Below are 27,081 nucleotides of genomic sequence, written 5' to 3' on the forward strand. Positions count from 1 at the left end.
TACCTAATGCAAACCCGAAGGAATGAATTTTTTATGATAATTATGGTTACTTATTATTATGGTTAATGTTATTAATAATGGGGACGGTATTCCATAAATTAAACCAGTGATTAAGAAGGAATGACAATTTCTGTCCAGATAATGATGAACTGTGTATTTGGTGCGATGCTGTCTCCGCTATGCTGATAGTTTTGTCCTTCTCGGTGGTTCATGTCACAGGGAGGACGCTGCTGTTCAAATAAAGATGACGAATTACTGCAGGGTGTCCTATAGTTCGGAAAACCTGCGGCTAAGTTCCCCTCCGAGTCACTCATCATCCTGACTTGTAAATATATCGCCGTTCCTTCACTGTCGCTGGGTCAAAATCCTGGAACTTCCTTCCTAACAGCACTGTGGGTGTACCTACACCACACGGAACGCAAGGTTCAAGAAATCAGCCCACCACCACCTTCTCAAGGGCAACTCGGGATGGGCAAAAAATTCCGGCCCAGCCAGCGAAGCCGACATCCCGTGAATTAACTTTAAAAAATATGACCTTGACGATATTGTTTCCATCCAAGAAGATGTTTTTTTTCTATTCAGGTAATCATACAGAGATAGTGAATAGGAGGTTCTTTGGGAGGGATGGCCTGAGGGAAAGTGGAAAGCATTGGCTGGGATGTGTTTGCAGCATTTACAGCTTGAATCCATTAATTTTTGCACTGGAAAGAAGAAACTGATGAAATAACAGACATGATTGTGGGCAACAGAAAATGTTCCCTTTGGGCATTAATAAGAACGTAAATAGCAGAGGATGGTTTCGATCCATCGACCTCTGGGTTATGGGCCCAGCACGCTGCTGCTGCACCACTCTGCTGCTTTGTCTTTAATGTCAACTGTTCCATTATGGTGTTAAAGTGTTTCACATGTTCAGAATATATTTCCTGCTGTGGAATTGTGCTCTCTGGTGTTGAGAAATGTTCTTTGTTGTTGTGTAAAATGCTTCCCTGCAGTACAAACGTGTTCCCGGTTGTATAAATATGATGGCCGAGCCAGCGAATCTCATATCCATTAAATTTTAAAAAAAGTTCCGCTCTGTTGCACTTCTCAGCTCTGGCCAGTAGATGTCAGCACACTCAGAGAGCGACAGAACAGACAAGAAGCGTTCACATTTTATTGGACGGCGAAGGGAGGTTTTGGAATTACTAACGGTGGAGATGACATTTCATAATATTTTGTTTTACCAAGCAGAAGTTATAATGTTGTGCTGAAACCGTCAGACCGCTGTTTTGTATTTGAGAGTGAGATACATTCTTCACTGCCCTTTTGTGGCCCATTTTGTGAACGTGGGATTCAATATCTATGTCACTCACTGGTACTGTGTGAAACTGAGAGACATTCTGAAGCTGTCAGTCTTGGTTACTGTATGTGAGTGTGGAGACATTGTCATTGGAACTACCAATATGTTTGGATTCATTCTGTAACAGTCACTCTCTTGGACAGTATATTTGTGTTATATTCCATTCCTATCTGTATCAGTATTTTCTGATACTGAGAGAGGTGGGTTACATTCTGAAACTGTCAGTGGAACTGTATGTAGAAGGGTTTTGCTCTATCAGTCAGCATCTGGTGCTGAAAGTTAGTTTTGGAGTAATTCTGTGTCTCTCATTCTCTGGTACAATATACCTGTGTCATAGTCAGACTGCATATTGCATTTTCTGAGTATTGTATGAGTGTCTGGACACTTTTTGAGCCTGCCAGTAGAACTGCAGCTGTGCAAGTGTTTTGTTCTCAGTCACTTTCTGGTAATGCAAATGCGTTTGGGACTCATTCTGAATCTCTTAAAGGTGTGTGTGTGTATGTGTGTGTTTAACTCTATCAATCAGTACTTCTGTATGTGAACGTGGAAATTATTCTGAATCTGAAGTCTTTGGTGCCCTTTTTTTTATTAATTCGTGGGATGTTGGGTTCGCTGGCTAGGCCAGCAGTTATTGTCCATCCTTAGTTGCCCTTGAGAAGGTGGTGGTGAGCTACCTTCTTGAACCACTGCAGTGCATGTGGTGTAGGTACATCCTCAGTAGTATTCAGAAGGGAGTTCCAGGATTTTGACCCAGTGACAGTGAAGGAACAGCGATATATTTCCAAGTCAGGACTTTGAGTGTAGTATCCACTCTGTATCTGTTACATACATGTCAGACTCTCGTAACGTCTGAGCGTAAGATTCAATACAGATCTGTCAATAACACTCTGCATCTGTGATATTGTAAAGTAAGTGAGGGAATCATATGTTTCTTTCATCACTTGGTTCCGTTAGTGAGCATGAGATTCATTCTGAATCACGTCTGTCAAACTTTGGTATTATAAACAATTGTGTGGTTCAATTGGTGTTTTTCAATCATTGGTAGTGTATGTGAAAGTAGAATTTACAGTGTGTGTGTTAGTGTGTGGTCTTCCATTTGTATCCGTCAGCATCTGTTACTCTATGTGATGCTTGGACTCTTTCTAAATCTCTCAGTGGTACAATTGGTGTGTCATATTTCGTTAGTATCACTCAGATTCAGCTATTGTGAGTGAGTGCAGTGACCAGCCTGTATCTTTCAGCATCTGGCACTGAAAATGTGCCTGAGAATTATTCTCTGCTTCTGTGTGAGTGTGGGATTCATTATATAACCTTCAGTCTCTGGGACTAATTATAAGTTTGGATTCATTCCACATACATTTCCAGCAGAAAAAAAGGCCACTGATATGGTAGGTTTAAAGCAAACAATGTGTGTCAGCTTTGGCTGAGTATTAAATCTTTGTCACTGTGAACACAATTGTGAAAGATAATGTATCCTTCAATCTGATCCTGGAGTGGTCCGCAAGTGTAACTCCAGCTTGTATGAAACGATTCGATATGTGGCAATTGTGTCTGATTCTGAGTCAGAATTTCCACACAAATGCAAAATGGAGCTCAGTCCTGAATTGGTAAAGTATCTTTAATTTGACACTGTGTGAGGATTGAGAATTAGCATGTAGTTTATAGCGCAATCCATACTCATCAAATTAATATTGTATCTCAGTTTCATAATCAGGGTGAGTTTTAAATAGAATCTGAGTTTGGATCTCAGGTTATACTTACTTTCAGAATATCTCAAACTGATAATGCACTTGAGGTTTGGATTTGCATCTAACGTATGTGTCAGGACAACCTGTGGGAATTAATACTGCAATTTATAAACTAATGATGTGTCCAAATATTGGACCGGTGCTTAACATGAATCTCAGTGTACATTATTAAGGTTAAGCCTGTAAGCTTGAAACTGGAAACATGCATCAGTTTTATTGGACATTTAGTTTGTAGCTGAGGATGTAATATTATGGGATTGGCCTGGTGCAAATTGGATCGTGGGTGAGAATGTGGACTACCCGTCTATGGTACTGAGTCGAGGTAACATGGGAACAACGTCTATCTCTCCTGCACTGTTTGATTGATGGATGGAAAGTGTGACTCTGGAACTATTTCTGCTGTCTGAGACTGTGAAATTGATGACCTGTCTGTGTCTCTGCGCTCTGTCAGTGATAATGTACGGACTGTGTGGGAGGAGCTGGCGGGAATCTTCATTCTGGCTTGGCTGGAGGAAACATCACATTTATTCTGGTTCCGTCAATTATTTGCCTGTTGGAAAAAAGTCTATTTTAGGACTCAAATACAGGTGAGGTGGAAGATACAGATTCCATCAGTTTGACCTCTATAAATAATCATTGTGAATGTTTTGAGAAACTTTAGTCAGGCTCAAGCTCTGATTGGTCAGTCCATTCTTAATCCAAATCTTCTACCAATCGGAGAGCCGGGTAACAGGAATTGGAAGTGCCGATTGGTTTATATTTTATTGGCTGATAAACTCTAAAAACCCGCCAATTTGAGGGGGGGAAAGATAATAGCCGAACGCCTTAATTTCCAGTCAATTTTAATCTCACACTTTAGGAGCTGTAATATTGCATTTTGCGTCACAGAATCCTGGCGGTATTTTAGGAACAGATTAAATTTGTCAATCTCTTATCTGTAACCGGCGGTAACAAAGCAGCGATTTAAAACAGAGCCAATCTCAGCTCACTGGAAACGCAATAACATAGGTTACCAACCGACTCCTTCACACAGGCTTCATCGGGACAGAGAGAAACGGCTGATTTCTGATCCTGTCCCCTGAAAGCGGCCGGGAATGTTACAATCGGAAGAGCGGAGCGCTCCAGCAGCCACACGCTCAGCATAGCTGCTCTTTCTCAGAAGCCTGTGAACTCGGCCCGCGGGGAGCTGCAGTCCAGCCCGGGAGGAGCGAGACTTGACTTTGGCTTTGTCCTGGGCTCTACAGCCGGTCTTTCTACAATCTTACACACACTGACACCACGAATGAAGAATTCCTCCCGCACTCACGCTTCCCCGATCTTCTGGGGAATGCAGTCGGCCACTTCTGAATGGTCAATGTGTTCGGAATCTCATTGGGTGGCTTTTGTAACCAATCAGAGAGCAGCCTATTTCACCAGCTTTCAAAGATCAATGAGAAAATGGGCCGGAGATTGACTGAACCAAACTGGCAGAGCTGAAACGGGTTTTCAAATTGAAAACAAGAGCCAATGTATTTATGAATGGCTGAAAAAAAGAGACATGTCAAAGCTTTTCCTTCTGCAGTCAACAGGACACTCGCAAGAAAACCAATATAAGGAGAAGATAACAATTTATACTGATAGAGAATATACTTTAGGGTGGAAAGTGACGGTCTTAGGCCCGGTCATGAGCTTGTGTGATACACAGCGCGAAATGATCTGAGCAGGGTAGCCATTACCCTGCAGGATGCCTTTGATGAGCCCGATTTCAGCATCAAGCTTGCACGGTGAGCAAATGGCTCGGGCCCTGTTTACAAGGTTGCCGATAAGACCAATCTTACAGAGCGTGGAACTGTAAGAATCCCAACGCGTATATTAACCAGTGAAGGTCGGCTTGCGGTAAACCTGCTAGAGAATCCTCTGGAAGATTTCTCAACTAGTGTGTCAAGGGAGGGGAGTTATTTTGACTGCTCCATTTCATAGGTGAATTTGAGCGCAGGATGCAGCCCATAAAGACATGTAAGGAAATTGTTACATGCAGCTGCGGATTTAAATATAGCAAACGTATCATCCACATATCGGAAATATACGAGAGGGAGGAGGTGAGGCATCTTTCCACCCAAGACTCGAGTTTTACGATCGAAAAACGTGCGTGATGAAAACGTTAGAATTATTTTATTTCGTTAGTCATTGATTTTCTTGTTGGAAATCTCCCCAAACTTTCTATTGCTCTTTTTCTCATTTTGGAAACCACAGAGATTAACTCCACGCGTCCGGAATTGTGGTCTGACAACGGGTAAGGCTAAAAAATACGCCGCTGCTGCGATGGCCGGGAATCGAACCCGGGTCAACTGCTTGGAAGGCAGCTATGTTCACCACTATACCACCATCGCACATTTCTGCAAATTACAGTCAGCATTTATAGCACCGCGAAACACACTATATCTTTGGCATTTTGTGTCTGATTGATAAACTGTTTTGCAATAACTCTCACCATGTTCATCGACACCAACACCCATCTAGGACCCTCCACCCCTGACTGTCCCTCCGTCCCCACCCCATCTTCCAATCCCAGCCCCGGCCGTGTATTCACTATACCCCCTGACCTTCCCCTCTCTGACGCTGAACGTTCAGTGCTCAGCAAAGGACTTAGTTTCATACCCTTACGCCCTCACCTCAATGAATGTTGGGCTTGGCACGATGCTGAACTCTTCTTCCGCCATCTTCATTTCCGTGCTCACTTCTTTGAGCAGGAGTCCTCCCCCCGTTCAACGAATCCTTTCACCCACCTCCAGGATTCTCCCTCCACCTGGACCCCTCCCTCTGGATTCTTACCTTCTCTTGATCTTTTCATTGAGAACTGTCGGCGTGATATTAGTCCTCTCAATTTCTCTGCTCCTCTCACCAATTCTAACCTGTCTCTCTGAACTTACTGCATTCCATTCTCTCAGGTCCAACCCCAACATTGTCATCAAACCCGCTGACAAGGGTGGTGCTGTTGTTGTCTGGCGCATTGACCTCTACCTCGCGGAAGCTGAGCGTCAACTCACAGACACTTCCTCCTACCTCTACCTGGACCATGACCCGACCACTGAACATCAAGCTATTGTTTCCAGGACTGTCACTGACCTCATCTCCTCTGGATATCTTCCTCCCACAGCTTCCAACCTGATAGTCGCCCAACCTCAGACAGCCCGCTTCTACCTCCTACCCAAAATCCACAAACAGAACTGTCCCGGCAGACCGATCATCTCAGCCTGTCCCTGCCCCACGGAACTCATTTCTCGTTATCTTGACTCCCTTCTCTCTCCCCTTGTCCAGTCCCTTCCTACCTACATCCGTGATTCCTCTGACACCTTACGTCACATCATCAATTTCAAGTTCCCTGGCCCCAACCGCTTCCTCTTCACCATGGATGTCCAATCCCTCTACACCTCCATCCCCCACCAGGATGGTCTGAGGGCCCTTAGCTTCTTCCTTGAACAGAGGCCCGAACAATCCCCATCCATCACTACTCTCCTCCGTCTGGCTGAACTTGTTCTCACACTGAACAATTTCTCCTTTAACTCCTCTCACTTCCTCCAAATAAAAGGTGTGGCTATGGGTACCCGCATGGGCCCCAGCTATGCCTGTCTCTTTATGGGGTATGTGGAACATTCCTTGTTCCAGTGCTACTCCGGCCCCCTCCCACAACTCTTTCTCCAGTACATCGCTGATTACTTCGGTGCTGCTTCATGCTCTCGTTGGGACCTTGAAATATTTATTAATTTTGCTTCCAATCTCCACCCCTCCATCATTTTCACGTGGTCCATCTCTGACACTTCCCTTCCCTTCCTTGACCTCTCTGTCTCAATTTCTGTTGATAGACTGTCCACCAATATCCATTACAAGCCTACCGACTCCCACAGCTATCTCGACTACAGCTCCCCACACCCCGCTTCCTGTAAGGACTCCATCCCATTCTCTCAGTTCCTTCGCCTCCGTCGCATCTGTTCTGATGACGCTACCTTCAAAAACAGTTCCTCTGACATGTCCTCCTTCTTCCTTAACCGAGGTTTTCCACCCACGGTCGTTGACAGGGCCCTCAACCGTGTCCAGCCCATCTCCCGCGCATCCGCCCTCATGCCTTCTCCTCCCTCCCAGAAACATGATAGTGTCCCCCTTGTCCTCACTTATCACCCCACCACCCTCCGCATTCAAAGGATCATTCTCCGCCATTTCCGCCAACTCCAGCATGATGCCACCACCAAACACATCATCCCTTCACCCCCCCGGCGGCATTCCGTAGGGATCATTCCCTCCGGGACACCCTGGTCCACTCCTCCATCACCCTCTACTCCTCAACCCCCACCTACGGCACCTCCCCATGCCCACGCAGAAGTTGCAACACCTGCCTCTTCACTTCCTCTCTCCTCACCGTCCAATGGCCCAAACACTCCTTTCAAGTGAAGCAGCATTTCACTTGCATTTCCCCTAACTTAGTCTACTGCATTCGTTGCTCCCATTGCGGTCTCCTCTACATTGGAGAGACCAAACGTAAACTGGGCGACCGCTTTGCAGAACTCCTGCGGTCTGTCCACAAGAAATACCCAAACCTCCCTGTCGCTTGCCATTTTAACACTCCACCCTGCTCACTTGCCCACATGTCTGTCCTTGGCTTGCTACATTGTTCCAGTGAAGCCCAACGCAAACTGAAGGAACAGCACCTCATCTTCCGACTAGGCACTTTACAGCCTTCCAGACAGAATATTGAATTCAACAACTTTAGATCTTGAACTCCCTCCCCCATCCCCATCCCCTTTCCGTTTCTTACCGCTCCCTTTTGTTTTTTCCATATATAGATTTTTCTTTTCCCACCTATTTCCATTATTTTTAAATATATACTTGTAATGCCCTGTCAGTCTTTCCACCCCACCCCCACTAGAGCTGTACCTTGAGTGTCCTGCCATCCATTCTTAATTAGCACATTCTCTTAGATAATATCACCACCTTTAACATGTCTTTGTTCCTTTGTCTGTGACATCTTTTGATTATCTGCTCCTATCACTGCTTGCGTGTCCCTACTACCACTCCCCGCCCAACTTCTCTCCCCCCCGCACCCACCTTAAACCAGCTTATATTTCACCCCTCCCCTAACTTTACTCAGTTCTGCTGAAGGGTCATGAGGACTCGAAACGTCAACTCTTTTCTTCTCCGCCGATGCTGCCAGACCTGCTGAGTTTTTCCAGGTAATTCTGTATTTGTTTTGGATTTCCAGCATCCGCAGTAGTTTTTTGTTTTTATTCAGAATAATTTCCCGGCCCCGCTCTCTGGAATCAGGTCTGGCAGTATCTCTCGCGAAGAATCAAACATTAACTCTGTCCCTCTCTCCACTGATGCTGCCAGACCTGGAACAGGGCGAACGTTTCGATTCCAATGTGACTTCTTCGCCAGTTCCGGGAGGCTCTGTTTCACTCGCCGCAGATGCTGCCGGAGTTGCAGAGTTATTTTCAACAGCTTCTTTGTTTTTATTTCAGAATGTCAACAAAGCCGGGCCATTCAGGAGAGACTTTAAAAATATTGTTTCACGCAAAGATAGAGGTGTGAAACTGTCTTCCCTAATAAGCAGTAAATGCTGCCTCAATGAATAATTCCAAATCCGTGAGTAATAGTTTTTTGCGAGGCAACAGTATAATAGGATATGGAATCGAGGCAGTTGGATGGAGCTAAGGCACAGATCAGCCATTGTCTAACTGAGTGTTGGAACAGGAAGGAAGGACTGAATGACTTTCTCCTGTCCCTCCACAGAGACCCGGAACTCTGGGCTCAGACAATCTCTTCAGGATCTGTTTCCATGGATTCTCGTCATTCTAGACTCGGGCACTCGCGTCAGGATCACACTTCACAAATAATCACTGACATGATCGGAATCTCCCGCTTTTATTGCTATATTTTCAGCTGCAGTACTTTTAAAACTCCTGTTTTATAATTAGAGTGAATTTTACTGTTTTTATAAAATGAACAACATTGAACTTGCGCCTAACACAGGGATCCAGGCAGGGATGGAAAGTCCAACTTAGAGTGAGTGAAGAAGAGTCTCTGAGATTGAAAAGTGCACCGATGTCTTCAACATCTCAGGAGGGCTCGTCCGGGAATTGAACCTGACAACTCGAGCAAACTAATTTAAAGAACACCCCTAAATGAGAATAATACCACTAAAGACTGGAACAGCGAGGCAGCCAGGGAGGCTACATCAACCAAAGATAACTTTCATTGTCTCCCAAATCCTTTTAACCAACCTGTCACATCACAATTGTTAAGTCAGAAAATGTACGAGTTACACCACAGCTCCGGTAGTGACAGAGAATGTGAAACTGGGTCCATGTTTCACATGAATGACCTTTCACCAGAACTGGGAAAAGTTAGTTTTGTAATAAGCTGTAAGTCAATGTAAGGAAAGAAAAAAAATCAAAAGCGACAGCCTGTGATATGTTGGAAATCGGTTAAAAAATGAGAAAATAGTTTATGCTGCATGGCCAGAGAGAGGGAAACATAAGCTCTTAGATTTTCAACAGCACAAAATGGGGCCCGTCGTGACCTTGAAAACTCTCTGTAAGATCAATGGAACAAGTAAAGAAACAAAGGATGTTTCTGGAGGAGGAGTGAATGGCAGATTGATGAACAACTGCCATCCGAAAATAAAAACACGTGGAAAAGGAATCTCGAAATAACCTATGTAAACAGGAAAAGCGAAGTCAAAATGGGGCGCGGGAGGGAGGGAGAATGGGTGGGTGGGTTGGGGACACTTTTCCAGAGCGATATTGTTGATCTCAATGATCTCACTGGAAAGCTGGAAAGTGTCTAATTGAAAGATGAGGCGCTGTTCTTCGAGCGTACCTGAGCTTCATAGGAACATTGCAGGAGGCCGAGAGCCGAGTGATCTGCGGAACAGCCAGGCCGCCAGTCATTTTGTTTCCCCAGCTTGACTGTGTGGATGAGTTGGATCGAGTTCCTGCTGATTTACCGGCGGAACTTGGGTATCAATTCTGTCACGAGAAGCTGACACTCCGACACCTTCTGTCCAAAGATACTCCAACTCCAACATTTACTGTCCTACTGTGCCCCTGAGTCACATTCTGCTGAGTAATTTATTTCATTCCTGCTCAAATCCCTCATTGTTAATTCCCTCTGAACCGGATTGCTCAAACACAAGAAAAGGCTCAAACTCGTCTCAGTATAAATACCACAATACAGTTAAAGTGTGGATAAAATCAAATTAAACTGCGGGACTCCAGTTCTGTCGGTTTCTATGTTCTTTCAGGCACGATTGAAACCGACTGATTTCAGCATCAGGATCAATCCAGATTCCCGTTACATGGACAAACATTCTTTAACATTTGCGTTCATTTTCTTCACGTGTGTTGCAGTGATATACTGTCTGTAATGATTTCTCGGGATCTTAAACATGCTCCTGATTTCAATAAATGTCACCATCTCCAACGCAAAGAAGTTTGAAAAACCTCTTGGACAATTCACCCTGATCCGGCCAAACCAAAATCAAACTGTGGGACTCTCAGGCTGTGTTTAAACTTAAGAAAGCCTCTAGGACTGAGGTAATGGCAATCAGCACGTAAATGCATTGAATGGGTACATTAATGCTGATAAACTTCCAGCAAACTCTGGTGGACTCACTTCGGTGACTCTTCATGCTCTGTTTGGACCTGGAAAAATATATCAAATTTGCTTCCAATTTCCACCCCTCCATCACCTTCACATCGTCCATATCCAGCACTTCCCTTCCCTACCTTGACATCTCTGTCTCCATTTCTTGTAATAGACTGCCCACCAATAATCAAATCCAGCTCACCGACCCCCACAGCTACCTCGACTACAGCTCCTCACACCCTGCTTCCTGTAAGGGCTCCATCCCATTCTCTCAGTTCCTTCAGCACCTTCGCATGTGTCCCGATGAGGCAACTTTCCAAAACGGCGCTTCTGACATGACTTCCTTCTTCCTTAATCCAGGTTTCCCACCGACTGTGTTCGGCCGTGCCCTCAACCATGTCCCGCACATCTCCCGCGCCTCTAGTCCTCACACTTTCCCCTCCCTCACAGAACCACGATAGGGTCCCCCTTGTCCACACTTTCCACCCCACCAACCTTCATATTCAAAGAATCATCCTCCGCCATTTCATCCAACCCAATCGTGATGCCACCACCTTCCCCTCATCCTCCCAGACCACCTCCACCCCCCCACCCCACCCCCAAACCGTCAGCATCCCAGAGGGACCGTTCCCTCGGGGACAACCTGGATCACTCCTCCATCACTCCCAACACCTCATCCCCTTCCCATGGCACCTTCCCATGCAATCGAAGAAGGTGCAACAATTGCCCCTTTACCTCCTCCCTCCTCACCATCGAATGGCCAGAACACTCCTTTCAGGTGAAGCAGGGCTTCACTTGCACCTCTTCCAATTTGGTCAACTGCATTCACTGCTCCCAATGCGGCCTCCTCTACATTGGGGACATCAAACCTAGACTGCGTGACCACTTTGCGGAACACCTTTGGTCTGTCTGCAAGCATGACCCAGACATGTCTGTCACTTGCCATTTCAACACACCATCCTGCTCTCATGCCCACATGTCCCTCCTTGGCCTGCTGCAATTTTTCAGTGAAGCTCAACACAAACTGGAGGAACAGCAACTCATCTTGCGATTAGGCAGTTTACAGCCTTCTGGACTTATCTTGAGTTCAACAGCTTCTGACCGGGAACTCTCTCCTCTATTCGCACCCCCTTTTAGTCCCCTTTTTTTTCTAAATTATTTTTAAATTTTTATCCACTTAGTTTTATTTTTATTCGTTTATCCACAACTTAATCCGCTTTTTACACCCTCCTATCTCATTTTCTAACTTCTTATTCCTCACCACCGACCCCACCCCCTCTCCATCCCCCAAAGGGTCCCCTGTTGCCTGTTCCATGTTGTTCTTTCACACAATGCTACCCCTGTTTCCTATTATCACATTCTGCTTTCTGACCTTTACACCACTATCAACACCTTTTTTTTAGCCCTTATTGCTACCATCAAAATTGCCTTTGTCCATTAATTCATGGCACCTTTGTCAATCTGTCATATTTTCCCTCTATCGCTGACCTTCTATCCAGCTTCACTTCTTCCACACTCCACACTTTGACTATTGGGCTCCCTCCAGAAGTTGCATAGTTACAGAAATTAAATCACCACTCAGTCCCTTCATTTAAACCAATGACTGCTTCTTTAAGGACGCTCTTCATTCCGATTTATCGAGTAATTTGATGGAACATGCGAACAAGGAGCAGGGGTCGGCCAAGAAGTTTTCTGATGTTGCAGGGATGGGGTCAGACTGAGAAACCATGCCTGACGGTCGGGAATACAGGACGACGAGCCCGCGACAGATTGAGACAGATTAGTCAGTGAGAAACAGCTTCACTTTGTGCAAGGCACAGGTTTTAAATGAATCAATGGGGACATGAGGATTCATCTTCCCTGGTGAGTGGTAAGGATCGGGAATGCACTGTCTGGGGCAAGTGGTAGAGGCAGGTTAAAATCGGTGCTTTCATAGTGGAACTGGACAACTGCCTGAAGAGAAACGTTTACATGGCTATGGAGAGAGGGCAGGGGACTGGGATAGCTGAGTTCCTGTTGAAGAATCTCAGGACAGACAAAAGGCCGAATGGTCTCCTTCTCTGCTATAACTTTTCCACTTGTACGGGTGTAAGGTTCTCTCTGCATCACTTTGTCGCTGGAACAGTATTTGAGTGTGGAATTCATTCCCCATTTGTCGGTCTCAGTGGATTAATTCTTTATCGCTTTGTCCGTGGGACGGGATTTGTTTTCGGGATTTATCGGGGATCTGTCAGTTTCTGATGATGTGCCTGTGTGTATGATTCATTCTGTATCATTCTGTCCATTGAATACTGTGAGAATGTGCGATTCAATGTGTATCAGTCAGTGTCTCGTGCCACGCCTGAGTTAATGATTCAGTCTGGATCTCTCTGTCTTTTACTCTCAGTTTGAGTGTGGGATTCAGTACGTGTCTGTCAGTCCCTGAGACACTTTGCAAATCTGGATTCATTTAACCCAGAATATATCTCACTGAAAGTGGGCCATTTGTTCTAACAGGTAAACTGCCCGACAAGATCCTCCACCTAGAATACTTCATGTAACATTATCTGTTTATCCCTGAAATTCATTCTCCCTCCTAGACTTATCTAGACTTCTTTTAAATGCAGTTTATCTAATCGTCTCAGTTGCTCCAGGCGATAGTTGGCCTGTAACTGCTGCCGATTCAATGGGAATAAATTAATTAATCATGTTTTCTAAATTGTATTTCATATTTGTATTTCTATGTCTGCCCCATCACATCACATCACAAATTCCTCACATTGACCTGTTTCTGCGACACCGACAATGTGAGTTTCTACCGCTCTGTTGCGGCCAGTAGATGGCAGCACATTCTGATATAGTGAAGTTGAGAGATCAGAGACAATCGAGAAGACTTGTTCACATTATTTGGGAAGGGACAGTTTTAGAAATACTATGAGAATGGAGATGACCTTTTCTTATATGTATTTTGTAACAAGCAATAGTTATCGTCTGTTCCTCGATACGATGATGACATCCACTCAGGGCCGTGAGTTTCTGCCATGGGTCTTCATGTGAGTGAACAGGTCAATTCTCGGTCCACAGATCTTTGGACACATGGGACAGGATGTCCCAAGAGGTAGTGAGATCCGGAGTGCAGGATTTGCTTCCTGTCACTTCTCCTCAGCTGCCGTTCTGCCTCATGATTGAGACCTTGTGACTCAGAGTGTGCTGCAGCTTGTGGGATAAGTTTTGGTCATTTTGAATGATGAGAAGCAAGCTCCTCGCAGTCATTAATATGAATGCTGCAGCGCTTGAATTAACGTTTCAGAGAATCTTTGAAGCGTTTTCTTTGTCCTCCCCTGGAATGTTGGCCATTGAGAGTTGAGGAAAAAGGACCTGGAGGGTGCGACACTTTTCGTCCATCCGGACACAGTGTGCAGTCCATCCAAGTTAACGTTTCAGGAGTTTGGCCTGAATGATTGATGAGCTGCCTTCAAGAACGCCACTACAGTTTGTTTGGCAGTGTTCCCATGGAATCTGGAGAGTGTCGCGGAGACATTGCGGATGGAATTTATCCAACACTCTTATGAGTCGCCGACGCACAGTTAACTAATTATTACGTTGCATTCGACCTGTCAGCCGTTGTCTTGTGTGTAAGCGAGATACAGAATTATCGGCCCTTCTCTACTCCATTATTGCTGCATTCAGCCTCCCAAAATCTTTCATAAGTTTAAAGACCAATATGAGACCACCCCCCAGCCTTCCTTTTTCAAGAGAAAAGGTAGACATCCTGATAATTATGTCCTGTCTGTTTACCACTTGTTTATTTTTTCATGGAATATGGGCGCTCTTTGCAAGCCCAGCATTTGTTGAGCATCTCACATTATCCTTGAAATTACAAGTGAAGCAAATTACTGTGTGTCTGGAGTCACATGTAGGGAAGGGCGGATGATTTATTTCCGTAAAGGGCATTCGTGAACCAGGTGGGTTTTTACTACAATCGATGATAGTTTCATAGCCGCCATTACTGAGCCTAGGTTTCAATTCCTAATTTAGGAAATATTTTAATTTAAATCTGCTCTGGTGGGATTTAGACCCGTGCCCGCAGAGATTAACCTGTATTGTTAGTCCAGTGACATCAGATTCAGCTAATTCAGATTCATGCGAAGATTGCAATTATCCCAAAACATTTTATTAAACCGATTGATGCAAAGATTTTTGTCCCAGTTGGACACATCAATAACTTCACGAACCTAATCAGATATTGTGGGTCTGTTAGGAACTACACAAAGTACAAAGGTGAGTTAGAAACTAATGCACAAATTAACAAGAGCAGAGAGTGTGAGAAAGAGCCCTGAAATGTTTGGAAGGAAACGCAGAACCTTCAGCTGACGAGTGAGACAGCGGTTTTCAGGAAGTTAAACAGATTTCTGCATAAAACGACCGCGGCAGGAGTTGAACCTACAATCTTCTGATAACATCAGCCAATAACACAAAAGTCAGACGCCTTATCCATTAGGCCATGCGGCCAGCTCACACACGTCGCCTTGTGGCCTCCCCTCTAACGTTGCTAAATTCCAGAAAATAAACCACAGAACAGCCCCTTCATATCAACCATTACCAAAGGAAGCCGTTCTTCCCGAATTAATGAGCAATTTTATCGATGTTTCCGACATTTTAAGAAGATAGTGTCAGAGACAGAGACTTCTGCGAATTTTGGAATGGGGGAGGGGGAGGGGTAGGGGTGTGGGTGCGTTGGGGCGCAGTGAAAAAACACATGACGTTTCCTGTGTGAAATTAGGAAACATCTCTCTCAGCAAAGGGGACTGGAATTTCAGAGATCCCATCGGGAAACAGCACTTTAATTTTAAATCTCAGTTTGATAGATTTGTATTCATTAAATATATGAAGGATCAGTGAGAAAATGGGTATTTATCTGTATTGGAAATTTGATCTTTGAAATATTATTGAAGACATTGAGTTATGCATTCACTGCAATCGAACCCAGGTTTCTGTGATGATAAATAAGAATTCTACTCCTGAATTACCAAACATGCTGAAATCAATTTATTTCCCTAACTACAAGATCACTGCCCTAAAACAGAAAGCAAACTGAAAGTAACCTGACCTCGAAGAAAATAAAATAATTTAGGGACTGTGATACTGTAACAAAATAGGCAATTTATATGTCGACGTCGAGAATCTAATCCGAGTTTCCCACGCCCTAGTGACGCATTGTGCTCCTGAACCAGCAATGCACAGGTTTGGACGAATTTCATAACTTTCAAACTATTTCCTAATCTGATTAACAAAGTATCACTTCCCTTATCATTGATCTACAGTCCCTCATTGTTCAAATCCCACGTCTGGCTTTCGGTATTTTTAATCACTCCACAGACAGAACTGTCAAGAGGGTTTAGAGAAAGTAAATAAAGATGAACTGTTCCCACTGGCGCAAGGGTCAGTGACCAAACAGGGCAGATTTTATTTCATTCAAAAAGGATCCAAAAACAACGTGTGGAAAAGATTTTCTCGTATTAAATTGTTAGTATTTGGGTGGACTGCCTAATCGGCAGGGAAACCCACGACTGTTACCATCTAGATGGGCATTAATTCGGGAAGAACAGCTTCCTTTGGTAATGGTTTATATGATGGGGCTGTTCTGTGGTTTATTTTCTAGAATTTAGCAGCGGTAGAGGGGAGGCCACGAGGCAGAGAGTGAGTGAACTCAAAACACTGCAGGAGAATGATGACATGTTAAGACGATAGTGTCAGAGCGAGAAACCTCTGCGAATTTCGGAGGGGGAGGGAGAGGGGTGTGGGGGCGTTGGGGCACCGTCAAAAAACATGACGTTTCCGGAGTGAAATTAGGAAACATCTCTCTCAGCAAAGGGGACTGGAATTTCAGAGATCCCATCGGGAAACAACACTTTAATTTTAAATCTCAGTTTGATAGATTTGTATTCATCATATATATGATGGATCAGTGAGAAAATGGTTATTTATCTGTATCTGAAATTTGCTCCTTGAAATATTATTGAAGACATTGAGTTATGCATTCTCTGCAATCGAACCCAGGTTTGGGATAAGTTAACTTTTACACTTCTCTTATTAGGATAAATTGACCGTCCAATTACATGAGCAACAGTTCCTTCATTTACTCCACGTGTTTTGCGGTGATAATTTCGCTCTAATGACTTCTCAGGTTCTGAAACCTCGCCCCGGTTTAAGTAAAATCCGCCTTTTCGCTCGCAAAGAAATTTGGATTTTAAGTGGCGACACATGAGGGATCATCCGGGATTTGAACCCGAGAGGCATAATCATTTAATGAAAACCCCGAAGCGAGAATCATACCTCTAGACCAACGAGCCTTCCACAGGTAAGCGAGATAACCGCTATGTGTATTCATTGTCCTCCAGAGTGCGTCAACCCTCCTTATGGATTTCTGTCGTAACACCAGAAAACAATTAAGAATTACACCTCATGGCAGGCAGCAGCGTGGACAGTGAAAGGGTGTTCACGTTTCAGGTCGATGACATTTCATCAGAACTCAGCAATGCTAGAATTGTGATCAGTTTTACACTGTAACTCCTGACACCGAGCTGGAACAGGAACTCGGCACCCACTCAGTCTGCCGGTGCGTGCGCCCTTCCTCCCACCGCTGACGTTCTCGTTGTTCAGCCGTTGACGGTCGCCCACTTGCTGCCTCCCACTCACTCCCCTGTTCCCGAATGTCAGGTGCCCTGACCCCAGACCCGCGCCGCCTCGCTCGCTGCGCTACACGCCGACCCTTATGCCGCACCGCTCGCTACACGACTACCAAGCCGCTCACCTCCCATTCGGCATCTCCCTCCTGACCCCTGTCGCCGCCCATCTCACCACAAGAACTGAGGAGATGGTGACAAACAGAACAGCAAGTGAGGCGGTGAGGGGTAGGGACCATTCCGGAGAGCGGGAGGTTACTGAGGCGCCGAGCAGTCCGGCAAGCGAGACGGTGAGCAGGAGAGGGACAGCAGTGCCGAGAGAGGCACACAAGAACAAGAACACGAAAATCAGGAGCAGCAAGAGGCCATTCAGCCCCTCGAAGCTGCTCCAGCATGGCTGATCTGAATGTGGCCCCAACTCCACTTTCCTGTCTGCCCCCCATAATTCTTTACTCATTCCTTTGTCAAAAATATCTCCAACACAGCCTTGAACATTTTCAATGACCCAGCCTCCACTGCTCTCTGGGGAAGAGAAATCCACAGATTAATGTCCCACTGAGAGAGAGAGAAATAAAGCAAATTATCTTCTGTCTGTCTGAAATGGGAGAGCCCGATATTTTTAAACTGAGTCACCTGAATGTAGAGTCTCCCACAAAAGGAAACATAGTCTCAGCAGCCACCCTGTCAAGTCCCCTCAGGATTTCATATGTTTCAATAAGATCACCTCCCATTCTTCAAAACTCCAATGGGTATAGGCCCAACCTCCTCAACCTTTCCTCATAAGGAAACCCTTGCATTCCAGGAATCAGTCGACTGAATCTTCTCTGACCTGTGTAATGCAAATATATCCTTTCTTAACTAAGGAGACTAAAACTGTACACAGTCTGTACACAGAAACTGCTTCACCACCTCACCCAGTCAGTCATGTATTCGCTCACCCACAGTCAATGACTCGATATTTAAACTACTAGAGTAAGGCAGCTAATGCTGTAAAAGGGGCCACGTCCTTTCGTTCCATGACTCTGCCGCTGGGTTTAGATGGGGGAGTTAGATGGGAGCGGGACTGTTCATTTCTCTGACATCAGGACGGCAAGATCCCTGGAGAAATGTGCAGGAACATCGGGGAGGCAAAATCTTTGTGTAAGGTGGTAATTGCTGCTGACCGGGAAATGCGGATTATTGCATCCTGTGTAAACTGAGCGGAGTTGATTCAGTGGCGCTTGTTTTCACCGTCCAGCCCGCCCGTTTCCATATTCGACACATTATCCTCCGACATTTCCACCACAGCCAGCATGATATGACCACCAAAAACACCCTCCCTTCTCCTCCACAATCAGCATTCTAAAGCGACCATTCACTCGGCGACAGTACACCTTCCCTTTTCTAGGGCACAATCCCAGGTAACTGCATGAATTGAATCTCTTCTTTTACCTCTTCCATTCTCAACATTCAAGGCCCCAAACACTCCTTCCAAGTGCAGCAGTGATACACTTGTCCTGCTTTCAATGTAATATAATGTATTTAGTGTTAACAATATGGCCTCCGCTACTTGATGAGGCCCCACAGACTGAGTGACCGCTTTGCCAACACCTCCTTTCAGTCCGCAAGCCTGACTCCGACTTTCCTGCCACTTGTAATTTCAATTCTCCACCTTGCTCCCACTCTGACCTTTCTGCCCTTGGTCTGCTGCACCGTTCCAATGAAGATTAATTTAAGCCCGAGGAAGAACACAGTCACCTTTCAATTCGGCATCCTACAGGTTTCAGGACTCACACTGAGTTCAATATTTTTAGATTATAAACTCTATCTCCATCTTGTTTCATGTGTTTTTTGCTATTTCGTCTTTTCCCACATTCTCTATTCTTTCTCATTGCAATTGAACGGCTGCTATCCAGCCATTCACACCTTATCTGGGCCAATCGTTTGTTTCTTTGTCTGTTCCCTTTGGATTTGCCCCGTGATAGATTTTTTTTGTAATTTCATCTCTCCGGGCACCCACACCATCACAGACCTGCGCTTTTCTTCAGCCTCTTCCCAGCCCCCGACTCTTTCACTTGTTCAAAACCTATTACATTTCTCTCTTTCCTCAGTTCTGCTGGAATATCATTAACTTGAAACATTAATCCGTTTTCCAATTACAGTTGTTGCTGAGTGTTTCCAGCATTTCCTGTTTTTATATCATAGTAAGCTGCTTGCCTGATAACACAACCCGTTAAATTCAATAATCTGGAACTGGTAACAAACCACATTTAAACAGATATAGTCATACCTGCAAATCAGTTACTATTTCCTGAAAGAAGACAATATTTTACCGTTTCCATTCCAAGCCCACGGGATCAATTCTCTTGCCAGCTTCTCACACCCTTCATGCCCCACAGGATGTAGGACTGATTTCTATCAATGAATCATAGAATGATACAGGACAGACAGAGGTCATTCCGCCTGTGCTGGGTGTTTGGTTGAGCGATATATTTACTCCCATATCCAAGCTCTCTCCCCATATTCCTGTATTGTATTTCCTTTCAGGTATTTCTCCAAATGTCTTTTGAAAGTTATTATTGAATCTGCTTCTACCACCCGTCCAGAAAACTTCCATTTCACACCAACACTCTGTGTAAAATATATTCTCCTCATCTCTCTCCTGACTCATTTCCCAATCAGGGTCAAACTGTGCCCTCTGGTTAGCGGCCCTTCCGTCAGTGGGAACAGTTTCTCCTGATTTACTCTATCAAACTGGTCATCATGTGACCCCCTCATGGCAGAAGTTTCGCAGCGTGAAACAATTGGAGGAAATTCGAGGAAAATTTTAACAAAATTGATTCCGAAAATTAATTTATCCAAATCTGAATAATTTCAACAACAGCACCGCAATTGAATAAAACTTCCCAAAGCTCTTCAAAGGAGCTCAGTCAAGCAACATTCGACACTGAGTCATAATTTTGGGCAGCTGAACAAAACCTTGGTCAAAGGGATGGATTTTAAGATGATCTTAAGCTGGGTAGGAGGTGGGGTTGGCTGTTGGCAATTGGGGGCGTTTCTAGAAGGAATTGCAGAGCGAATGGCTCAGACAGATAGAAACGTGGCCGCCGATGAAACAATGAAAAGCGGAAATGAATAAGGGACCAAGTTTGGATTCAGAAAGAGATAGGGAAACCTCTGGGAAAGGAACTGAGAATCCAGTCTGGCAAAAGTGAAATCTACCCCTGGACCATTTTCACACAGCTGCTCATTCCAAGTGTCCAATTGGAAACTTGACTGAAGGAACATGCAGTCTGACAGAGCGCCTGTGATAATCCAATGTCTGATCTGAAGCTGCAACAGGAACTGTTCATTCCAGCTGTGATAATCGTGTTGACCTTGATGTTCAGGGGTGTAGACTCACATCATTCTTGTTTCGAGCTGTGTGTCAGAAAAAGTTTGGAAAGATGATGGAGCAGTTATGGGAAGTCGTGTTATGCTGCATGTCACTGATGCTCGTTTGCTATATATCACCGAAAAACTGCATTGATTCAGCACAGAAAGAGGACATTTGGCCCATCATGTCTTCACAGACTCTCCGAATGAACAACTCTTGAACCGTTCCCCCATCTTCTCCCCGTAACCCTACATATTCTTCATTTTCAGATCACATTATAACTCCCTTTTGAATGATTCAGTTGACCCTGCCTCCATCAGACTCTTAGACAGTGCATTCCAGGCCCTAATCACTCACATCAAAATAATAATTTTAAAAAAAACTTCTGAAAACAGTTCGCTTTTTTTTTACTAATCAAATATCATTTTCGATCCTCTCACGAGTGAAAATAATTTCTCCCTATCTACTCTGTCCAGACTTCTAATGATTTTGAAAACCTCCATCCAATCTCCTCTTAACCTTTTTTTCTCTGAGGAAAACAGCCCTATCTTCTCCAACATATCCTCATAACCTCGTCCCTGGAACCATTCACGTGAATCTTTTCTGCAATCTCTCCAGCACCTCTACATCCTCCCTAAAGAGTGGCGCCTGGAACCGGACGCAATACTCTTGTTGAGGCCGAACTCATGAATTGTACAAATTCAACATAGCCTCTTACTCTTGCACTCTATCCTTTTATCAATAAAGCCCAGGATACAGTATGGTTGATGGAAAAACTCTCTCAACCTGTCCTGCCACCTTCACTAATTTATGTATATAAACATCCAAGTCCCTCTGCTTTTCCTCCTCCCTTAGATTTGTACCCTTCATTTTATATTGTCTCTCCATGTTCTACCTACCAAACCTCTCTCCATTGAACTTCATCTGCCACCTGTCTCCCCATTTCCACCAACAGGTCCAAGTCCATTTGAAGTCCTACACTATCCTCCACACTCTCCACAATGCTTCCAAGCTTTGTATCCACCGCAAACGTTTAAATTTTGTCCTGGGCAGAAAGGTCTCGGTCATTGATATTTATCAGGAACAGCAAAGGTCCCAACCCTTCCGCCAGGCCGAAAAACATCCATTTACCACCAACCTCTGTTTCCTGCCACTCAGCCAATTCTGTATCCTTGTAGCGGCGAAGCGGCTCTACTCCTTTTGCCACCTGTTTCACTGTTAGGTGGCGAATTTTGTTCTGTTTAGTGGTTCAGGTTGGAAAGCGGAGAGTGACTGGATTTACCTGTACAGAAGGAGGTTGGTGACAGCAACTGAGAACATGGATGATCCAGTTGCTGATTTGCTTAAACCTTTATCTAAAAACTGACTCTGGTGGGACTCGAACCCACAACCTTTGAATCTCTTATACAACAGCAGCTAGAAGTCCAACACGCTATCCGTTGCGCCACAGAGCCAGAGACATGAAGGTCCGATTTGCCATTCGACACAAGGGAATTTGTGACACTTGTTCAACAAGGTTCAAACGGTCAGCAATTTCCCACATTTGAACAATGACGACATTTCAAGAGCACTCATTACCTGTGAAGTGTTTTGGACGTCCTGTGGCTGTGAACAGAGCTATAGAAGTTCGAAAGAAATAGCAATTTCCTTCAAAGAGACATCGGTTGGAAAGCAGGGCGGACAAGTGGTGGCTGAATTTTTTTGCAGAGAAGTGTGAAGTGATTCATTTTGGTCGGAAGAACACGGGGAGAAAAGACAACATAAAGTTTACAATTCCAAAGACGGTGCCGGAACAGCGGGAAATGATGTACATCTGCTTAAATCATTGACGGAGGCAGTGCAGGTTGAAAGAATCGTTCACGAAGCATACAATATCCTCGGCTTTATGGCGAGGAGCTTAAATTACCTCGATACATTGTAGTGGTAGGGGATATTTACCTTGGAGACGAGGAATTTGAGAGGAGATTTCTTAGAGTTCTTTGCAGTATCGAGTCTTCTGGACAGAGGGTGGGTGATGATTTGGACATGAGCTGCTTCAGTATCGGAGGTGTTGAAAATGGTGCTGAACATTTTGTAATCATCAGCGAACATTCCCAATTCTGCTGGAAGGAAGATCAATGGTGAAGCAGCTGAAGATGGTTGGGCCTAGGACACCACACCGAGGAACTCCCGCAGTGATGTCCTGGAACTGGGATGATTGATCTCCACAACCACAATCATCTTTCTTTGTGCTGGTTATGACTCCAACCAGCAGAGCGCTCCCCACCCCCCGCCCCCTATTCCCACTGTCTCCAGTTTTGCTGGGGATCCATAATGCCACACAGTCAAATGCTGCCTTGATGTCAAGGGCAGTCACTCTCACCTCAGCTCTGGAGTTCAGTTTGCGCTGGAGGACGAGGGGAATCAGGTTGTTTTGTTTGCCCACCCAAGCTGAATGTTGGGCTTGAGTTGTGCGATCAGATTCGGAGGGGAGGGTGACAACATTTCACTGAGGTTCAAGGTTGCAGATCAGACCTTGGCGGGGTTGCTGCTATATTCCCAGGACGTGGTGATCTCATTCTTAGAGGAACACAGTTACATCGAGGAGAAGTTGTTCCTTTTAAAATAAAATGGAGTTGAGGGATGTCAGAATCTGTTCAACACTGATTCACTTTTATTCATTTCTGCATCATGGAGTAACAAAGTGGTTTGTAACTGTAAAAAAAAATCAAATTCAGAAGGTTCCGACCAGTAGCTTCACAATTTCCACTAATACAACCACAACATTATCAGATGCATTCCATTTGGTCCCACTGACTTATCAACATTAAGCACAGCCAGACCTTCTAATACTTCTTCTTTAACACGGGCTACATGTAAAATCAGTAATTTGCAAATTGTCGATGGAGGAAGTGAGCACTTTTATTGCAGAGGGTTTAAAGGAGAGGAGCGAAGCATTTGTGCTGAAGAAGTAGGATTGTGAAAATAAAAATAACAATAAGTGGAATGAAGAGGGCGGGCTGTTCATGGGCTGATTGGAGAATTTCATTAGGGCTTATTCATTGGAGATTGGAAGGTCATTTGTCCACATCTTTGAGGAGACTAATGTTGAAGGAAGCTCTCATCTCGAAGGAATCATTACCTTAGTTTATAAAAATAACGCAGATAAATGGAATTGAAAGAATTGGAGGGGTATCACGTTTTAATGTGGAATAGAAGATCTTGGTGAGGGCTCGGGCAAACATTTAGCAAGAACACGAAGACCCTGGAGAGCGTGCAGTGGAAATTTACTGCAATGGGATCAGTGGTGAGGGATTTGGTATGTGGGTGGACTTAAAAATAAAAACTGGAGATGCTCTTATCAAAGGAATGTGAAGGGGAGTTTTAGTACAGGTATTTAAGATAAGCCCAAGTCTTTGTTTGTTATACTCATTAAGCAATATTTTATCCCATTGATGAAAAGTTTGAAAGCCAATGAATAAATAAAAAAAAATAAATCTTCAGGAAATGTTTCACACTGCTCCATTCCAAACAGTTCCTGACTTGATGTGATAGATTTTTAGTTTTGTTTACAGTAACCGCATTTCCAACATTGCACACCTGGCTGCAATTTCAGAACCTTCTTGCCAACTCTTCATGGCTGGAAAAAAAAAAGATATGAGACCATGACTTAAAGCTGAGATCGGTGCTGAGGGGAGGGAAAGAGAAACAGTTGTGCTTTTCACACGTGGGTTAGAATCAAGTTATTGGATATTTTTAGTTAATTACTTCTTCCTGTTTGGGTAGGTTTTGCATAAAAATGGCTTGGAATCGGATGCTTGTCAATGTCTCACTGGAGATGACAAGTGGCAAGTAAAATTCACACCACAAAAGTGTCAGGCAATAATCATCTCCAAGAAGTGAGAATCCAAACATTGCCTTGATGTTCAATGGCATTACCATAACTGAATCCCCCACTATCAACTTCCTGGGGGTTACCATTGACCATAAACTGAACTGGAATAGCCATAATGGCTATAATAGAAGGTCAGAGGCTAGGAATCGTGAGGCGAATAACTCACCTCCTGACTCCCCAAACACTGTCCACCATTTACAAGACACAAGTCAGGAGTGTGATGGAACACTTACCACTTACCTGGATAAATGCAGCTCCCACAACACTCAAGAAGCTTAACACCGTCCAAGACAAAGCAGCTCGCATGATAGAGCCCAATTCCACAAACATTCACTCCCTCCACCACCGACGCACAGTAGCAGCAGCATGTACCATCGACAAGGTGCACTGCAGAAACTGACCAAGGCTCCTTCGGCAGCACCTTCCACACCCTCGACCACTACCATGTAGAAGGGCAAGGTCAGCAAATGGATGGGAACACCATCACCTGGAAATTCACCTCCAAGCCACACACCACCTTGACTTAGAAATATACTGCCGTTCCTTCATTGTCTGTGGTAAAAACCCTGGAACTCCCTTCCTGACAGTACGGTGGGCGTACCTACACCACATGGACTGCAGTGGTTCAAGAAGGAAGGTCACCGCCACTTTCTCAAAGCCAATTAGGGATGGGAAATAAATGCTGTCCAAACCAGCGAAGCTCACATCGCTGGAATGAATTTTTTTAAATTGGAAATTTTCAGACTTAATCAAAATTGATACTGAGCTATTATAGTCCTTTCCCCAGGTTTTATTGGAATGATGAACAAATAGGGTTCAGGGAAGGGAGCAGGACTTTTCGTTCACTATCATTCTCCGGATTTACAGTGGCTGAAAGAGCAACTGGAAAAGTTAATGGCGATGGAGCAGAGAAAAAAAATAACATTGTCCTTGCGGAAAACATCTAGTTTGACATTTTCTTGATAAGTTCAGTGAGTGAGCAAGTTTTAGCAAATGACGTTTAAAATGAAGGGACATCTTATTAAACCTATAATATATAGAAAAGGTTGTTTATTTTTGTGGTGAGATGCTTGAAACTGTGGAGGAGCCGAGAGAGATAAACAGACATCATTAAAAGCTTGTGGACAGGAAGGTAAAAATAACCTCTAAGTCTAATAGAATATGAAGTATTGGGAATCATATTACAGGTGTATAAAACCCTGTTTTGATCAGTGGGTTCTATTCCTGACAATAGACGGCAGGAACGATTGTCCTTGGAGTGGGAGCAGCAGAATTTCATGAGAGTGATACCAGATTCAAACGACGAGGACAGATTGTAAATACTAATATTGTAATACCGTGAATATCAGAGACTAAGGGGTGATCCAACTGAGATGTTTACAGAGCTTGAATGATTTGACAGGGTAGATAGAGGGAAACTGTTACCTCTGGTACGATAGGGAGGGTGGTGGTTGGAGTTGTCCTCACCAAGGGGAATTAACATTTAAATTAGAATGAAGCCCTTCAGAGGTAATTTCAGGAAATGCTTCTTCACACAAAGGATGGTGGAAACTCCCTCCCCCAAACAACTGTAAATGCTGGGGGTCAACCGAAAAGTTCCAAACTGAAATCGATAGCTCTTGTTTGTTCAGTGTTTTAAGGATTACGAAACGAAGAGGGGTAAATGGAGCAAAAATGCAGACCAGTCATGAGTTCATTAAATGGGGAAGTCAGAGTTGGGGGAAGAATAGTTTACTTCTGTTCCTCCACCCCCTCTACATAAAGAAAAACTAAATCCAGAAGGAACTGAAATGAGGTGTCACCGCTTGTTGGTCCCATTATTCTCTCAACATTGACAATCTATAGTGCTGAGCTACAATTCCACACACAACTCATCCCCCAGAAAATTCTACAAAGAGGAAAATTTTCCTCTCCTACCTGCATTTCCCACATTTTACCAGCTTCCAATCCTTTAATCAGCATTTGGGAGTTTAAATCCTTAAAAATCGGTCTATTGACCCACTTCCGTCGTGATTTTGGGAAAAATCAGCAGGGGAGCGTAATTAGAAACCAATTGTTTCCCTCTCTGTTAATATTCCCCCAATGTCTAGATGCCTCACTGATTGGATGGAGGAGTGAGCTTGTATTAATCCTGTGATGAGCAAACCTGCTCCGTGTTACAAGCATTTTCTGTGATTTTTAAAAACATATCAGGTGACAATTCCTCATTGAAACACAGGAAATGCTGTTCAAACTGCTCCCATGTACTTTCATGAGCTGTGAAACAAGAAAATTCCAATTTCCACACATAATGAAGCCAAGCGGGAGGAGATACCTGTTTCTCAATGATCTGATATTGGAGTTGATGAAGATGGTTTTCTGAAGATCAATGAGTTCCTTTTTGAAGCCCGGGAGCGGTTTGGTTTTCTATATTAAACTTTGGCCCTTCAGTAAGTTCTTTGTGTGCAGCTGTTTCTGGTGGTGTTACTGAGTCAGGAATG

The 27,081-nt window shown here is 44.3% G+C and overlaps 2 non-coding genes across 2 annotated transcripts; both read right to left on the reverse strand.

The window, feature by feature from the left end:
* Positions 1 to 5,384: 5,384 nt before the first annotated feature.
* Positions 5,385 to 5,456, reverse strand: trnag-ucc (transfer RNA glycine (anticodon UCC)). Its single transcript has one exon. It is a non-coding gene; the product is annotated as a tRNA-Gly (tRNA).
* Positions 5,457 to 22,090: 16,634 nt separating this feature from the next.
* trnar-ucu (transfer RNA arginine (anticodon UCU)) lies at positions 22,091 to 22,181 on the reverse strand. The gene is given in 2 exon segments: positions 22,091 to 22,126; positions 22,145 to 22,181. It is a non-coding gene; the product is annotated as a tRNA-Arg (tRNA).
* Positions 22,182 to 27,081: the final 4,900 nt, after the last annotated feature.

The sequence above is a fragment of the Cetorhinus maximus genome, chromosome 31 (genome assembly GCF_964194155.1).
Source record: "Cetorhinus maximus chromosome 31, sCetMax3.hap1.1, whole genome shotgun sequence".
Lineage (NCBI taxonomy): Eukaryota > Metazoa > Chordata > Chondrichthyes > Lamniformes > Cetorhinidae > Cetorhinus > Cetorhinus maximus.